Raw genomic sequence first — 15812 nt, 5'->3', positions numbered from 1 at the left:
AGCATTTCCGCAGTGAACCATTTCATACATTCATTTTCACATTCACTCTCATATTTTTAACTTAATTCTGATGGCATTTTTTTTTCTGATCAGTAAGGAATTGAGGATTCTCGATTTGAGGGAAATAATAGTTATTATTTATGAATCATTTATTATCTGCTTGGTTCAGGGTTAAGCTACATGCACTTTTGTATCTTCATTCTTAAAACAGCATTGAGGTAGGCACTAGTATTACTTGCACTTTATAGATGAGGAAACTGCAGTTTTGAAATTTAAGCAATTTGACTGATGTCCCACAGCTAAGAAATGGCACAGCTATCCTTAGAACCCAGATCACACTGTCTCCAAACCCACTCTCTTATAGACGGCAACCTGTTTCGTAATTGATTCTTAAATTTCTAGTTCTGTGACCTTCACTGTGTCTAGCTAAGTCATCAAAGACCATGTGCCATTACACTCTGCACAAACATCTTCATCCAGCCTGTTGGCGTATATATATTTGATTAAATTGGAAACATTCAAGTTCTGTATCCCTTACAAGCACTTTCACATGCCTATTTGAGTTCAAGATGCCTTTGTCAACTTTAATGGTTGTAATGTCCTCTTGCAAAGAGATGACCTTACTAAGTGTCATTTCTTGGTAAATAAAGCTCTGCTGCTGATGACTTTTGATTCATCATCACACTGATATTTAGTGTCACTGAGGAGTATGCTGGACGAGACAGCAGTCTTGAGCTCTTATAAAGGGGAACAGGTGGCTGGTCATGTTGGACATATTCCCTCTGGCAGAGGTAGGGAAACTGCAATTTGTACTTAGCATTTTAATTGAGGTTTGTGTTTGCAGATCTACTTTTCTCTTTAAAACTCTTTTCAGATGATAAGAAACCAAAATAGAAAGTATTATAATTTCTTCCTGTGTCGTGTGTACACTTAACCCGTTCTGAAGATGAGACTTCCTTTTTCTTTGATTCAGACATGGCATTTGCATGTTCCTGAGCTAATAGTCAGTAGGCCAAACTAATATGCACAGGTGTTTAGCATATCAGGGAGAGTAAATGTTTTTTTGTCAACATTTTAAACAACTTCCCCCACAATCACCAACGCTCTCCAAATAGATCTGCTGACTTCAATGGCAGGGTCAGTGTTACAGTGACTCATTGCCGGATAGAACAAACAAGTTCAACAAAGGCTAATTCAATATGTAAATGCTATTTCCTTATTGCTAGTGAAAGCTAGATTTTTCACAAAATAGAACTGAAAAGTCTGTTTGGGGTTCCTGCTGAGTCTCATATATCCCTGGGCCTCAAGAAATCCACACACCCTCTAACAACTGTTCTCCTCCCCTTCCTCTCCCAACTCCTAGAGTGCACCAGATGCATTCAGTTCCTCTGTGAAAATACTCCTGAACCTGATCCAGTTCAGCTCTAACCCACGCCACTTCCCAGAAGCTAGCCTTGCCAAGGTCTCCAGTAACATGCTCCCTGCCAAAACGAAATGGCACTTCTCCATCGTGATGCTCCTTGACCTATGTACAGAATTTGACACTGCTGATAACCAATTACACAACTCTCCCTTCTTGGCTTCTGAGCCTCTTTCCTCATTTAGTCTGCCTCTCACCTCATCTGCTTTAGAGACCCTTCACCCCACATCCCCTACCTCCTACTTTCCATGGGGTTTCCCCATCGTTTTGCTATTTATCCATTTCATGTGTGGCTGGCTGCCTCACTTATGGCAGAGCACATGCTCTGTTCATGTTAGAAACCCAGTGCCCAGACGTTGCTTGCAAAATAGCAAGGGCTCAAAAACAAATAAATAAATGTTGGTTGAGTTAATGCACACATCCAATAGGTCCACTTCTATACTTAACTTCAGTTTCACACATGGCACCTGGCTAGAAGACAAGGCGCATGACCAATACATATTACACAGAAACTTATCATCTTTCTTTAACTATTCCCAAATCCAATATCTATGCCTTAGTAGAGAACACTGGTAAATAATAAAGTTCCCAAATAAAATTCCTGAGTCTTGGTGGCTTTTCAATTTCTATTTCCAGTTCCCAATTAAGTCTGCTTTTTCAGTCATGACATTTTCTGAATCTGATTTGCTTTCTTTTCAACACATCCAATGGATTTTACAATATTTGTGTAGGAAACATTTTAAAAAGTACTCTGTGTTCAATTGGCATTTTGTATAGTGACTACTTGCCCTGATGTGTTGTAAAGTGCAGCCAATTAATATTTGTTGAGTAATAGCAGCCCAGACAAGTGAATTTTTTGTATTGTTTTTTGATTTGATCATTGAGGCACTCCAATAAGTGGATTAGTTGATCTATTACCTGTTTTTTTTAATCATATTATCTCAGAGATGAGACAAGCAGGAATTTATTATTTCAATAACAATTTGACTTTATAAGCTTAACTTTGTCTTATAGTTTACATCTAATACTTCATCTCCTGTTTGAATATTTACATAATTCCAAATTACAATATTTTTTCCTGTAAGTCTTCATTCAGTTCTTTGGTTAAAACTATCTTTTTTACCTGTCATTTTGTGTATGCCAGACTTTCCTGAGGCCATATAACTTTAAAAAGTTCCTTATAAATCATGCATTAGATCCTCTCATTCATAGCAAAATCCTTCATTCTAATGTCTTTCTAACATTTTCCTTCTTCTGCTTGTGTACACTCAGAATGTACCACAATCACTTTCTGCTTACTGTTCTCTTCCTATGATCATTTCATATCACATCTTTACCCTTTGGATGGATGAAGAGATGGATGGATGGATAGATGGATCAAAGGATGGATAGACAAATTCACTTTGTACACGTATTCAAGAATTGTACGATACTTTCTACTACTAGCATCGAGAATTTACTACATAATAAGAGATAAGCTGTTCCTTTTTATGCCCTCATTGCAAGCACCTCTTTTCCACATTCCCAGTAGACTGAAAACACTTCTATTTGAATATCACTGGATTTTTGGTTTACAAGGTTAGCTTCCTTGATGTATTTCTCTGTACAATGATCATTAGTTTCTGATAATAAATTACTAAAAGGAAGGACTGGTGTTTATTAAACATACCCTAAACCATTTCTAGTTCTGTTCTGTGCTAAATACAGACAATTAAAACATTATTTATGAATCTATTAGCAAATTCCTACATTCACATCTGAAACCATAAAAATGTATCCATTCTTCCATTTCTCACCAGTATATTCATTCAACTTTGCCAAGAAGGAGTACATAATAAAAAAATGTGCCCCTTTCATTATTCAAGGGCGCTTGTTAAATCAATAGTGTTTGCCATTTAGTGAATATGATGTCTTATGGTTTTTCATACCAATCTGTAAAACTGGAAGGAATTCACTAGATTAACATAGTAGAGTGGTAATTCTATGAGGCATCACAACAACATACAAGGGAGATCTGTGCTGAAAATTCAAATCCTTAAAAGAAAAAACACACCTTTTTAAAGTTTCTAATGCTTATTTTTTTCCCCAGTTGATTGTGGCAGTTATGAAACACATACATTCCAAATTTTCTCTCTCTGCTTGCTATAGACAGACTCCTTTGCCCAACATTTTAAGTCTTCAATAAAATATAAATGAGCAACAGCTTCCTGCTAACCACAAATTCTCCTTCTTGTTTTGCTTTGTCTAAATGTTCTTCTTGAATGCCCAAAGGACTTTCTCTTCCTGCTTGGCACAGTCCTAAATTACTTTGAATCACATTATTCTTATATCCAGTGTATGTACCTGCATTATGATTCCAAGGGTAATTTGTGTCCTTTAACCATAGTGTGCTTATCATCAATGCTTCAAGGGATTACAATCTGGCCTTGATCTTGCTCAGTTCATCAAGGTTGCTTGGGGGTGGAGTATTCACTGGCACAATATTGGTTTCATGCCTATGATAACTCAGAAATGTATTTCTCAACCAAGCAAGTGATTTCTAACAGTGTTTTGTTTTGTTTCAATCATATTTTCAAGTTGGTGCTGATACAAAAGTGTGCATTTATTTTTTCCTCTTTAAATGCAAAGCATCAATCCTTTTTACTGGCTCTTCCTGAACTTCTATTTTGAAATAAAAATTCAACCTACAGGCATCAGCTATAAGTCTTATTCTGCTACTGTGTGTGTGTGTGTGTGTGTGTTTCATTTTCAATATGTCATTAAAAGAGTAAGAACTTTAGTTGAAATAAAGAGGTTGATTTGTCTTGCTTATTGCTCATTCATGCTTTTGTGTTCTCCTTGCTAGATTACCCTAACATAGGGTTGCTTGGCCTGCCAAATAAGATTTATTTTAAAAACTTTGGGTGCTGGGGTTGTGGCTCAGTGGTAGAGCACTCACCTCGCACGGGCAGGACCCAGGTTCGATCCTCAGCACCACATAGAAATAAATAAATGAAATAAAGGTATTGTATCCAACTACAACTAACAACAACAACAACAACAACAACAAAAAACTTTGTCTTGTACAAATCCCACTGTCTACAGGTTATGGTTCAGAAACACTCAACTATTCTTGGGCTATCATAGTATTACTGAATGTTCTTTCTGAATAAATAGCTCTCCTTTAAGAATTTATTTGTGATCTTCTACTTTGCTTTTATAGTTGGAACCCCAACCATTTTCATGTTTATTTCTGGGCATGAACCTGGTAGCTAGCTTCTCAGCTCAGAAGTCATTGTTACAAGCACAGTTGCCTTAACACTGAAGATAGAATTCTCTTCTATTTGAAATTCCTGGCCCATAGCATCTTGCCTTGACGTAAGTCTATATAAACCTCAAACAAGTAATTACATGTGGAGAAAGTTGTTGAAATCCTAATTTTGCATTATGTGTGGGAAAATGTGTTTTTATGAATTATGTTTCATCGGGTCACTTTTGATATGAAGACAACACCTCAGAAATAAAATTTAATCTGGAATGTATCAGTGACCAAGTTGCAATCTCAGAAGCAAGAGGCAAAAATTTTCTCAAGGAGCCAGTCATAGCTGTCACTGTCTTTTCTAAAAGCTTAAATCTCAAAAGATTGCACTCTAGATTAAACCTGGTCATTTTCTAACTAGCTAGGTAGCATAAGACAACTGAGCTAGCCTCTTGGTGCTTCACCTCCCTTTCTATAAAACTGGGGGATTGGACCAGAATAGCAAATGTCAGTTACATCAGGCATATCATAGTATAGAGTTCAAGTTCTAGCACTGGAGATAAGACCAAACCTCCAGCCTACATCTTTTATCCTGAGCTGCGGAAGCCAGAGGGAATTAGTGGCACCAAAGTGTGAGGCTTCAGGTGTGCTTTAGGTTGATAGAGATATTAAGAACCCCTGTGGCAGATGACCTCCAACATATATAAGTTCTCCCACCTAAGATGAGTCATTAACATTACAAAACCCCAAAAATTAATGACTTTATTTATAAAAGACTGAGACATTCAAATCTAAACTTGGGGCTATGCCATATGGCTCAGTCTGTTAGGCTACTATAACAAAACCCCCTCTGTAGTTTTTTTAACAAGAGAAATTTATTTCTCATGATTCTCGAGGTCAGGAAGTCCAAGATCAAGGTACTAGCAGATTCGGTGTCTGGTAAGAGCTAGTTTCCTGGTTCATAGACAGCACCTTCTATGTCCTCATATGGTGGAAACTTTCACGGATCTTCTTCCAGGCCCTATTCAGAAAGGCACTATCCCACTCACTAGAGTTCTACCTTCATGACCATCACATCCAAAAATCTCTTTCTCCTAACACTATTATCTTCAGGGTTAGAATTAACATAGGAATCTGAAGAGGACACAAATATTTGGAACACAGTATAAAAACGAATACAACTTTGAGGAAATTAGATTATGGAATTCTATGAGCTAATAAAATCTGTAGACTAAATTGTTACATTCTCCACTTTCACTTGAGGACCATAGAACAGTCTGTTACTTAGTAAATATTTAGTGAGTGTTTTACCTTTCGAGAGCACAGCTCTTCATCAGTGAAGCAGCACCCATTCCAGTGAAAGAGGCAGACATGTTTTTATGTAATAAAATGATTGTTCTGTGTGAGGTTGAGACTAAGTGCCTGGCAAGTGTGGGGATCACCTGAAAAGGATTTTAAAGAATAGTAGGAATCCATTAAGCTAAGAGAGGCAGCAAGGCCATTCAGGAGAAAAGTTAAGATTACACAAAGGTTTTCCAAGCATATCTCATTTTATTGTGACTTTTGCTTTATTGTACCTCACAGACAGGTCTTTTCTTTTTCTTCTTTTCTTTCAAATGGGAAAAACGTGCCCTTACTCCATCCAGCACATCTATCAGCACCATTGTTCCAAGAGTGTGCGCCCACTTTTTGTCTCTGTATCACACTGGCAATTCTCCCAGAGTTTTAAACCTTTGTATTGTTATTATATCTATTATTGTAATATGTGGGTCAGTGATCTTTGATGTTACTACTGCTATCGTTTAGGGAAACACGTATTGCACCCACATAAGAAAACCAACTTATTCCGTAAATGTTGTGTGTGTTTTGATTGTTCCACTGACTAGCCTCTCCCACAAGCCTCTTCCTGGGCCACCCTATTCCCTGAGACACAGCAATACTGAAATTTGTTCAATTAATAGCCCTACAGTGGCCTCCAAGTGTTCGGGTGATATGAAAAATTGCATAGTTCTCACTTCAAGTCAAAAACTAGGAATGATTCATGAGGAAAGCACATCAAAAGCCAAGAAAAGACAATCAGTTAGCAAAGTTGTACATGCAAAGGAAAAGTTCTTAAAGGAAATTAAAGTGCCACTCCAAGGAATATGTGAGTGGTAAGAAAGCCAAGTAGCCCTATTGCTGATGTAAAGAAAGGTTTAGTGGTCTGGGTAACAGATTCACAAATTTCACTTAAGCCAAATTCTAATCCAGAGCAAGGACCTACCTCTTTCCAATTTTATGAAGGCTGAGAGAGGGGAGGAAGTTGTAGAAGAAAAATCTGAACCGAGCAGAGGTCGGTTTGTGTGATTAATGAAAGAAGCTATCTTCATAGCAAAAAGGTACAAGGTGAAGTAGCTAAGTGATGGTACAGAAGCTGTAGCAAGATCTAGCTTAAAAAAAATCAATAAAGATGGCTACATTAAACAACAGATTTTCAACATAGACAAAATTGGGGTGAAAAAATGCTAAGAGTTTCATAGTTAGAGAGGAGATGTCAATACCTTCACTGGACAGGCTAACTATATAGTTAGGGTCTAACACAGCTGATGACTGGGAGTTGAAGCCCAAACTCATATACCATTATTAAAATCCTAGGGCCCTAAAGAGTTATATTAAATCTACTCTGCCTGTCATAAATGAAACAACCAAGCATGAATGACAGCACACGTTTACTGAATATTTTAAGCCCACTGCTGAGACCCATTGATCAGAAAATGATTCCTTTTAAAATATCCCTGACAATGTACCTTATTATCTAGGAGCTCTGATGGAGATGTATACTAAGGTTAACAGTGTTTTCTTTCCTGCTACCATAACATCCATTCTGCTGTCCATGGATAATAATTTTGACTTTCAAATTTTATTATTTGAGAAATACATTTCATAAGGCTACTGCCTCCAAAGATGGTGATTCTTCTGATGGATCTGGGCAAAGTAAATTGAAACCTTCTGGAAAGAACTCATCATTCCACATACCCTTAAGAACATTCATGATTCATAGGAGGAGGTCAAAATATTAACATTAAAAGAAGTTTAGAAGGAGATGATTCTAATTCTCATAGGATACTTTGGTAGAGAAAGTCACTGTGGATATGGTGGAAATGGCAAGATAGAATTAGAAGAGGAGCCTGAAGATGTGACTGAAGTACATGAGTTTTACTTCATAACAAAACTTAAAACAGATTAAGGAGATGCTTAGGGAGAGGTCTCTTGAGGTGGAATCTACTCCTGGTGAAGATGCCATGAACATTGTTGAAACAACACAGGATTGAGAATATTACATCAACTTAGTGATAATGCAGAAGCAGGGTTTTAGACAGTTGAGTCTAATTTCAAAGGAAGTTCTACTATCGAATAGGATCACAAAATTACTGAGAAATCTTTCATGAAAGGAAGGGAGTTATTAAAGCAGGAAGCTTCTCATAGTTTCAGAAGTTGTCACTGTCACCCCAACCTTCAGGAACCACAGCCCAGAGCAGTCAGCAGCCATCAAAACGAAGGCAAGACTCTCCGCCAGTAAAACACTCACAAGTCACTGAAGGTTCAGATGAATGTTAGGGTTTATTTTATTTTATTTAGTAATAAAGTATTTTGTAATTAAAGTATGTACATTTTAGACCTAATGCATCTTAATAGGCCACAGAATAGTATAAACACAACAATTTTATAGGAAACGGGAAACCAAATGAATTCATGTGACTCACTTTATTGCAATATTAGCTTTATTGCAACGGTCTAGAACTGAACCCACAATATCTCTGAGGTATTCCTCTATTGTATTCGAGGAAAAGAAGTTCTCTGCACCTAGAGGATTAGAAAGTTGTATGTATAAGAAGAAGGTACTGCCAAAAGGGAAACAGAAAGTAGGATTTTTTTTCAATGTTTATTTTTCAGTTGTAGTTGGACACATACCTTTATTTTTAAAATTTTTACTTTTATGTGGTGCTAAAAATCAAACCTAGGCCCTTAACGTGAGCTGGGAGAGAGCTCTACTGCTGAGCCACCACCCCAGCCCAGAAGGTAACTTAAAAGACAACTTTAGGAGTCTGCATTTTATCTGATAAGAAACAAGGATTTTTGTTTCTATAGCATTGATTTTTAAAAATTCATTCATATTCTCATTTACTACTACAAATACTTTGTAAGAAGAAGGAACAAATTGAATGGAGGTCTCTTTAGTTTGGTCTGATGGACACTATTGTACTAAAGCTGGAGTGGGGTTAGTCAAATTACTCTGAAAATTAGAAGAAAAAAATGGAGGTCATAAAAGACAAAGAAGGTGAGAAACAGATAAAAGGAAAGGAGAATTCACCAAGATAATAGGAAGTGAGAACTAGGTTCATAAGCAAAGTTAGAATATCCATGGTGAGAGAATCTGAATGATATTTTACACGCTCCTTTTGAACTTATTTGCATTGCTACTGTTCAAATCGTGCTTCATATTTTCTATCATATCTCTAAGTCAGTTGAACTTACATTTATGTGAGTAGGTAATTTAATGTTTGTGAAAACCAAGAGGTGGGCTGAGTTACTGGTATACGACACAGTAAAAAAAGCAGGACCCCAGAGGCGGAAGTGACTTAAGAATTTGACTCCTGCAAATCAAAAAAATCCTTGAAGAAGGCTTTGCTCATCTACAGGCTATAGAATTGGGGGAGAGAAGAGTGCTGGTCAGTTTTATCTACAAGTCCAGCATGTGTATGTAGCTGGAGGCCCACCCAATCTCTGCTTACAGAAAGTTTCCCAGTCAAGGTTTAGCATGACCAAATTCACTTTTAGACAGAGAGCTTGGCAGCATGACATCTGGAATAGTGAGATGGTTCTGATATCGAACATATAGAAGGTCATGTTTGAAGCAAAGATGAGAGTCAGTGAATTTACCTATATATCTAGCCCCGTGGATCTGGGAAGTGACTCTTTAAGTCAGGAATAGAGAAAGAGAGAAGAGGTCAGGAGAGGTAGATTTGTAGTCTGCTAACTTTGAAGTGATTGTGATACGAACAAAAAGATGGTGCAGATGGGCTAACAAGGGACTGTTATCAGTAGTATTTGATTCAGTAAGAGTAAAACATAGATAATGCACTTATTCTCTTACTGAGTTGTATGTTTCTCCTTCCTTTCTTCTTCCCTTCCTTCCTTTCTTCCTTCCTTCCTCCTTCCACACCTCCTTCCACGCTTCCTCTTCCTATTTCCCTCATTATCCCTATTTCAGAAATCAGTTGTTAAAGAAATGAAAATATTATTTGCAACTTTTTCCAAAATAGCATTTTAATGTTATTTTAGACATCAATTACATATGAAATTTGATCAAAACATTGTTTCCATACATACTAAATGAGTTAATTGTCACAGTTTTGACAGTGATATCTGTTGTCATTTATAATTCTTTGTTTCTGTTGCTACAATTAAAAGAAAATGGCTCCTGTCAAAAATATTTTGTAAACATCATATTTTGTTATATTCTTTCTGTCTAAGGGGAAAATTATTCTTAAAGCACTCCTCTAGCATTAATCTACCAACATTAATTACTTTCCCTCAAACTGTCTTCTCATTTGTCTATTATTCTCTTTATCTGTTCTTCTCATATGAATTAGGGCTTACCCAAGTCCTCTTACTTTGAACTACACAAATGTAAATAGCTGATTGGATGATGTCACTGTGCATGTATGACGCTTTAATTACTTTTTGGCTCCATTATAGCCATTTTTAAGGTTATGTAAATGCTCCAGTAGAATCATTTAAAATTCAATTTATTAAGCCAGTCATTTTTCCATTGTTACAGAAAAATGGAAAAGTATGTGAAAACCATTGTCAAATGAATTGAAACGTACAACATAAGCATTGTTTTCTTCTTTGAATTAGACAAGTATAAAAATTTTATAAACGTTTTAATGAAAATTTTATTGAAAACATAAATTTGTAAAAGCAATTAGAAATCATTTTAAGTTATCTTTTTATAAATAGGATAATTTTAAGAGTCTTTTCAAATGATATAAACTTACTAGTAAGATAATGAAATTATAATAATGACTAGTAGTTGAAGTATAATGTCTTTAAAACATTTTTAGTGAAAAGAACTAAAGTGCAAAAAGTGAAGACAATGAGATTACATTTTATTAAATAAAAATGAAATATACTAACATACCATTAATGATGACATGGATGTTAACATTATCTCCCCAGAAAGTTGACTTTTAAACATCAGATTTTCTGTTTTTTTTCCCCCAGAAAATCCACTGCTAAAGATGCATTCCAGATACTTCTAACACTAGAAACTTTTTGAGAGGATATCTTGCATATCATAATACTTTTATCTCTTCAAATCTCTAATTGAATTTTAATTAATTAATTAAAATGGAATCAAGGACCATTGATGTAACTCCTTCAAAATTTAAAACCATGTAGATTTTGAGATACATTTATTCTGAAAAAGAAAAAGATACCTATTAGAAAATGGTAACCACTGTTTAGAAGTTATCCAACTGTATCTTTACAAGAGCTGAATTTTAAATGTTAGGTATTTGCATTGTATATTTATTTTGAGGAACTCCAGGTATTTTCTTATATGCATAATATAAATCAACAAATTCTTGGTGAGACAATAGATACAGAATGTTCAGAAATAAAATAATTGAAGTGCATATTCCTATTAAAGAGAGTCCTCAAGAAATTTTCTCAAAGTCTTTCATGAAGCCTGTAGTAGAACTCAGTGAAAAAACATATGTAGTAGTCCAGTAAAGTGATCCACTTCTATGACCACACTGTTTTCAAAAACCTTCTCCCATTTGGAGGGTTGTGAGGTGGGGAACTCTAACCATTGGCTCTGTGGTGAACAAATTCAACAGAATGTAATCTGAGCTCTTATACCTAGTACCTCTTCCACAAGCAGTATATGAGCACGTCACGACCCTTGGAGCTCACTCTTCCTTCTCCCTTGTATATTTATATGTGTCACTCAGCACCCTCCTCCTGCTTGGACAGCCATCAAGAACTTTTATCTTAGGAGTCAGTTGCCAGTTCTGTTTAATGAACCAGTCAGCAAGATTCTTGAGAGCTCTGAGTGTTAGCCTGTAGGAGCCCTTTTTCTCAGATCAAGAATGCCATTACCTCAAAAGGTGGCCTTTGGGAAATAGTCTTAGGATGTCTCACTGGAGGTTATGTAGCCTCAGAGTCCACCCTGACAACCTATTCCTGGTACCCAGACCTTCTGTTTTAACAAAGTCTATCACACTTACTACAGGTTTATCAATACAAGAAAAGTCTTTGAAAATGTCTCCTTTCATCTTTATATTCTCTTATTCAGTATGTGGATACTGGGGACATTGAAATGCTTTGGTTAGTATCACAAATGTTATTAAAATTCCCAGAGCCTTCGAATATCTTCAGTCATTTCATTCCTTTCTCTTCCCCTCCTCCAGGATATTATAATTCTTGGCAAGATAGGGTTCAATTCCACTTAAAATGATAGAATTAAATAGTCAGCCCATCTAATATGTGGAATCTATACACTCTTAGAAGCATAGTTAAATTTAATCAGATATTAAGCCATAAAATTAATAGTTGTACATTTGGAACACAACAGTTTTTTGACTTTCATTTGACATTTTAAGAGTGAGTTAACATAAATATATATAAATGTATAGTAGAACACCAAGCCCATTAAACCAAAATATTTAGTGATCATATATTTTATATTTTATGGTTTTACAGTAATTCCATTTCAATTTTTGTTTATCTACATATTCTATACAAAACTATTGGAAACAAAGTAAGGAAAGCATTTGGAATATACCAAGAGTGTTTGTACCACAAATAAAATTTACTACGAAGGAATTAGAGAAAATACATGCAGTGTATAATTGATATTGTAGTGAATTCTTTTTGCAGGTCAATCATGCCTTAAATTATAATAGCAAATTTCAGATATCAACTTTTTAACAAATAGGATATGCATGTATTCATGAAGGCTATACCTCTTAATTCTTCTTACACAAGTTAGCCAAACTGCATATTACAAACTTCAGATTCTTGTTCTTATCACTTAGTTGTTTCTTTGACTGATACACACACACACACACACACACACACACACTTTGGAAAAGTTGTCCCTATTCAAACTTAACCCCCTGTTCTCCCATTGCCTGGGCCAATACCTAAGTACACTTTTGTTACTACTTTTTGACAATTTCATATATTTTCCTTTTATTTATTTTGTTGGGGAGGAAAGGATACCAGAGATTGAACTCAGGGGCCCTCAACCACTGAGCCACATCTCCAACCATATTTTGTATTTTTTATTTAGAGTAGGGTCTCACTGAGTTGCTTAGATACCTCACCATTGCTAAGGCAGGGTTTGAACTCTCCATCCTCCTTCCTCAGCCTCCTGAGCCCCTGGGATTACAGGCATGTGCCATGATGCCTAGTTTATATATTTTAGAAAAAAAATGATAACTGAAAGCTGGAGCTCATATATTTTAGAAAAATTTAAAATAAAATAACTGCATTCCAGGCACGGTGGCTCCAGGCTGTAATCTGAGCAGCTTGAGAGGCTGAGGCAGGAGGATGGAGAATTCAAAACCTGCCTCAGCAGCCATAAGGTGTCTAAGCAACTCAGTAAAACCCTGTCTCTAAATAAAAAAAATTAAAAGTAAAAAACAGAATATGCTAGAAATATGGCTCAGTAACTGAGTGCCCTTAAGTTCAATCACTAGTACCACCCTAAAAAAGCCCCTGCAAATTTCTTAGAAAAAAATAGTCCCCTAACTACTTCATGAACCTCTTTTTTGCCAATTTTGATAAATAAATTTAAAAATATAAGCTAGTTTGTCTAAAGTACTTTTTAGTACAACTCTCAATTCTAAGAGTCAAAATATGGCATTCACTCAAACATCACCAGTCATGGCTTTTTATAGAAAAAAAAAATTTTGTTTTCTGTTATCCATCAAAATAGTAGACATCCATATCACTGCTGTCAACAGAACCTCATTCATAACTTCACAGTTTTGTTTTGGGGAAACATAGACTCAACCTAACATTTTTCTGCATTCTTTGAGCTAACATTTGCCAGTCTGATAGGACCTAATTTTATCTATAAACATTTTGAACTCATTGAAACATGGAGGGAATTCAGCAGAGGACAGGTCACCACTGACAAATGGAGAAGCAATATAGCAGGAAATGAAGCAAATGTCATGAAATCACAGTTGAAAATTTTGTATCTAGAAATCTTTAGGTGATATGCTTCCAATTTTTCAGCTATCATGAGAAACTTCTGAACTCCATACACATACTACATGCCTAAATAACCCTCAGAGGATGACAAACAGCTTTTACTCATTTCACAGATAAAGGAACTAAGATTCTGAAAGCTGAAAAGACTTTCCAGTATCTCACAACTGCGTTCCAGCAGAATAAGAATGACAATCACTACAGGCACAATCTGATTTCCAAAGCCTTACACAAGAATAATGTTGCTTTATATACAACATAATATATAACGTAGGCCATGGTACAATTTGTCATTTTATCAATGAGAATCTCTTCTAACTAGCACAGTAATAAGTAACAGCTGATGTACAATGAATAATTGCTAAAACTTTAACTTCTGTTCTTTCTTCTAGATTTGTATGTGTTTGATGTTACGTGTATTTTGTTCTTATTATTTGAAATTAATCATAAGTGTGTGTTAGATTTAGAAATCAGAATATCAATTTAAAAATCAAACCCCAACTTTCCCAGATGCAAATGGAATATTGTAGAAATGTTGACAGAGGCAGTAAGGGAGGAGGAACAGAAAAGAGCCAGGATTAAGAGCCAGGATTAAGAGCCAGGATTCCATCTAATTTGAACAGGGTATATATGGCTGTATGAACTCTGTATTGCCATTTCTTACTACAGCACGAGAATTTTCTAATGTCATTAAATATTCTTTCAATACTTAATTCCTATTAAATTTGCTTTTGGATTATTTCTATTTTTATATATTACAAATAATGCTGCATCAAATAATCTTATATAGAATTCCCCCCTCTCATGTGGCAAATTGAACTCAGGACCTTAGGCATATGAGGCAAGTGTTCTACTACTGAGCTACTCACCAACTGTCATACATAAATGTTGTCTGTATTTCTAATGATTATCTTAGCAGGAATTTTTTAAAGTAGGTTTATTGGACCCATGGATATAAGATGTTTTTAAGAGTCCAAATGACTTTTGGAAAGAGTAGGCACAAATTAAACACCTATCAAGCACAAACATTGAGCACTATTACCTCCAAACACTGAGCACTATTACCATTACGTAGAAGAATTTTTGAAAGAGATCACATGGAGTAATGTTTCTACCCCATCTCCCTCTCACATACTTCAAATTTTACATTTTGATATTTTACTGTTACATTTAAATGCATTAATATATTTGATTGGGCATGTATGACTAAGACATGCAATAATTTGATGTCCATGAAGTAAGCCGTGTGACCCTAGTGCTGTAGCAGGAAATCAGTCAAGAGAGGTATGGCATGATGACAGGCTTCCTGGAAGGATAAGCTCCAGCTGTACCCTGGAGGACTGGTAGCATTCAGGTTGGTGACAGTCTAGGAGCAGGAATTGCATAGGCAGAAGCCTTTGAGGTTCAAATAAGTATCATATCTTCAAGAACCATTATATTTTTAAACTGAGTTAAGTCAGGGCTGATTTCATTCTAATATCTCCTTGGTGGTTTTGCACTCTCATCTTGCATTTGGTGGCAGACCTTTGACTTGGCTGAGAAATCTCATAGCCTGTTAAGCTGTGCCTGCTGATTTAAAGAAAATGCAATATATTCATGCTTTGTCAATTTGTTTTTCTTAATCAACATACCACTAGGCAAAACCTTCCTTAGGTTGCAGAATCTGAGCTGATAGCTTTCAATTTGGTGCTTCCGATAAAATTCTTATGCTAAATATAAGTTTTTTCCTAAGTGAACAGAGGGAAGAAAAGTTTTTATAAGCCTGTTTTTAGAATTATGTTTTAATGAGCTAGCTCAAGTACAGAGTACCCCCAATCCATCTGTAAACTAGTATTCAAATCTGACCACTAAATTATGTGCAAACAGTTAGATTAAAAAATGGAAAAT

The sequence above is a fragment of the Marmota marmota genome, unplaced genomic scaffold (assembly GCF_001458135.2).
Source record: "Marmota marmota marmota unplaced genomic scaffold, marMar, whole genome shotgun sequence".
Taxonomy (NCBI): domain Eukaryota; kingdom Metazoa; phylum Chordata; class Mammalia; order Rodentia; family Sciuridae; genus Marmota; species Marmota marmota.
This window is presented reverse-complemented; position numbering follows the sequence as displayed.